At 42.0% G+C, this 3733-nt stretch overlaps 1 pseudogene; it reads right to left on the bottom strand.

Moving 5' to 3' along the window:
* Window positions 1-315: 315 nt before the first annotated feature.
* Window positions 316-3395, bottom strand: LOC102265453 (thymosin beta-4-like; annotated as a pseudogene).
* Window positions 3396-3733: the final 338 nt, after the last annotated feature.

Below are 3733 nucleotides of genomic sequence, written 5' to 3' on the forward strand. Positions count from 1 at the left end.
ACAGCCTGCAGGACACCCTGGGCCAACTTGTTTTTTTTTTTTTTTTCCCACCAGCTTGCTTTAGATTTTAGATTTCTGTCTTCCCACCCAGCTTCTTCCTTTACCAACAACCAAGTTCTCTTCCTTCCCTGCCAGGCGGACAGGCAGATGGGAGGGGCAGGCCCAAGCTTTCGTCAGTAGTTCTCCAGTCTTTGATGTGGAAAGAGGGTAGCCTAGTCATTTAAACTTGCACCAACCTCTGTGCATCTACAGAGTTGAACAGTTAAAGAAGTAAAATAAAAAAGCAAGGCTTGTGGCATGTACAATGCATTTTGGTTACGACTCACCTGCTGGCTTCTCTTGTTCAATTGTTTCTTTTGAAGGCAGTGGATTTTCCTGTTGTCTTTCTGTTTTCTTCCATTTCTACTTGTCGAATTTCTCAATCTCAGTCATACTGGGTGTATCAGACACGGCCGCTTGAGAAAGTGGAGTGAGGCTAGGGGAGTCCAGTCTGCAGTGGCCGCAGCCTAGTGTAGGAGTATATTTAAAGAATAAAGGTTGTGTTCAGGTAAGGTTTGCTCGAGGAATGCTGATATAATTCAACATAAAAGATCTGTTGGTGTATATTGTTCATTTCATCACACCCACAGGTTAAAGGCAGCAAAAGTGATCAAATGATTGTTTCACTTAGTTCAAATATAATCAAGTTGTGCTCATGCTTAAAACACAATCTTGGCTTCCTAACACATTTAATGTTAGTCCAGTATATCAGGCCCGTATATCAGTACACAGCCAGGCCTCTCTCTATAGTCTTGTCCCACCCCATCCCACCCCCATCCCACCTCTCCTTGCTGTGCTGTGATCCAGCCCTATGGGCCTGTTTCCTTTTTCATTTGTACCAGCTTTCATCACATCACATTTGCAGGTGCTGTTCCCCCCACCCACAACACTCTTCCTTCCCATTTAGGCTTAGTTAATGCCTTCTCCTTTTTCAGGTCTAAGTATAGTCTTTGCTTCCTCAAGAAATCTTTCCTGGGCTTCTCTGGTGACTCATGGTAAAGAATTCATCCGCCAGTGCAGGAGACATGGGTTCCACCCCTGATCTGGGAAAATCCCACTTGCTATGGAGCCAGTTAGCCCCTGCGCCACAACTATTGAGCTGGTGCTATAGAGCCCAGGAGCCACAACTACTGAAGCCCGCATGCCCTAGAGCCTGTGATCCGCACCAAGAGAGAACACTGCAATGAGAAGACCGTGCACCGCAACTAGGCAAAGAGGGAAAGGCCCGCACAGAAACAAAGACCAAGTGCACCACATATATATGTGTGTGTGTGTGTGTGCATGTGTATATATGTGTGATGTGTGTGTGTATCGTATGATATATGTGTGTGTATGTGTGATATATATGTGTGTGTGTGCATGTGTATATATGTGTGATGTGTGTGTATACGTGTGATATATATGTGTGTGCATGTGTATATATGTGTGATGTGTGTGTATATGTGTGATGTGTGTGTGTATGTGTGATATATATGTGTGTGTGTGCATGTGTATATATGTGTGATATATATGTGTGTGTGTGCATGTGTATATATGTGTGATGTGTGTGTGCATGTGTATATATGTGTGATGTGTGTGTGTATGTGTGATATATATATGTGTATGTGTGTGCATGTGTATATATATGAGATATATATGTGTGTGTGTGCACGTGTATATATGTGTGAAGTGTGTGTACACATGTGTGCATATGTGTGTGTGCATGTGTATATATGTGATATATGTGTGTATGCATGCATACATGTGTGTGACATGTGTGTGTGCATGTGTATATATATATGATATATATATATATGTATGCATGTATATATATGTGTGATATGTGTGTGTGTGTGTATGTATACATATAAATCTTTCCTTACCTCTCTAAACAGTGAAATCTTTCCTACTCTTGTGCTCTTCAAGCTGTAATGTTTGAGATTCTGTTAAGATATATGTTAAGATATAGATCCTGACTGGGGAGGCCTGGAGGGACTGGAGTTTCTGTTCTCTAGTAAGCTTCCTGGTAAAGCCCTTACTGCTGGTACATGGACCATACACAGAGTGTTCTGACCTTTTTCTTTCTCACACCTATTGTGATTGCACTTTTACATTCATTGTGTGATGTTTTTAAAAAATATATTTATTTTATTTTTTTATTTTTGGCTGTTTTGGCTTTTTTATGTTGGACTTCCCAGATGGCTCAGTGGTAAAGAATCCACCTGTGATGCAGGAGATGTGAGTTCAATCCCTGAGTCGGGAAGCTCCCCTGGGGGAGGGCATGACAACCCACTCCAGTGTTATTGCTGGGAAAATCCCATGGACAGAGGATTCAGGTGGGCTACAGTCCATGGGGTCACAAAGAATCCAACATGACTAAAGCAACTGTGCATGCATACAAGGGAAACATTAGGAGCATATGTGATAGATAAAGCGTTTATATAAAGGGCCCTACCGATCAAAGAAAAAGACAACTCAATGGGAAAGTGAGCAGTTCACCACAGGGAAAAGAAATACACATGGTCAGTTCACATGCTGTTCTGATTTGAATTGTAACAAAAGAGATACATTGAAGTCCCAAGCCCTAGAACCTTGGATTCCTCCTTATCTGGAAATAGGGTCTTTCCAGAAGTAACCGGTTAACGCAAGGTCATTAGGGTGGGTCCTAATTCAATAGGACTGTGCTAAGTCACTTCAGCTGAGTCCGACTCTTTGTGACCCTATGGACTGTAGCCCACCAGGATCTTCCGTCCATGGGATTCTCCAGGCAAGAATACTCGAGTGGGTTGCTGTGACCTCCCCCAGGTCATCTTTCGGACCCAGGGACTGAACCTGCATCTCTTATGTCTCCTGCATTGGCAGGTACATTCCTTACCACTAGTGCCACCTGGGAAGCACCAAATATGACTGGTATCCTTATAAAAAGGAGAAATTTAGACCCAGAGACAGACATGCACAGTGAGAGGATCATGCGAAGAAACACAGCTCAAGTCTCCCAAGGAAGGCTCCCAGAAGCTGGGAGAGAGGCCTGGAACAGATCCTCCCCTAGAACCTTCAGAGGGAGTGGGCCCATGGCCACCAACACCTTGACCCTGGGCTTCCAGCCTCCATAACCCTGAAACAGTACATTTCTGTGGTGTTAACCCACCCAGTTCATCATAGTTCGTTACAATAGCCCTAGGAAACCAATGTACTGTGAAATAGTATTCAGTTTCACTAGAAATTTAAGAAATCAAAAAGAAAACAAAGTACTGTTTTTTACACCACCGTTCAACTTGTGAGGCGGTGGCAGGATAAAATCAACTCTCAGCAAAGATGAAAGGAAAAAAGGAACATTTATACAATAATAGTGGATGTAAAGGGTACAACTTACCCATAGCGCAAGGAAGGCCATTTGGCAGTATATATTAAAACCATAAATACATGAAAACTTCTAGACCCAACAATTCTTCTAAAAAGAAAAACCTAAGGAAATAATCAGACATGTTTGGAAAGATATGTGAACAAGGATGTTTAGCAGTTATAATATTCCATATTTGGAAGCAACTAAATGTGTAAACATAGAAAACTGATTAATAACTAATGAACGTACTATGTAATGGAGTACCCTGCAGACATAAAGAATGATGCCGAGGGAGCAGTTCCTATTGATGTGGAAAAATGCATATTTGATTGATTGAGTTAGTTGAGAAGTCAAATAAGAAAATATTCTGTG

This window comes from Bos mutus, chromosome 11 (genome assembly GCF_027580195.1).
Source record: "Bos mutus isolate GX-2022 chromosome 11, NWIPB_WYAK_1.1, whole genome shotgun sequence".
Classification (NCBI taxonomy): domain Eukaryota; kingdom Metazoa; phylum Chordata; class Mammalia; order Artiodactyla; family Bovidae; genus Bos; species Bos mutus.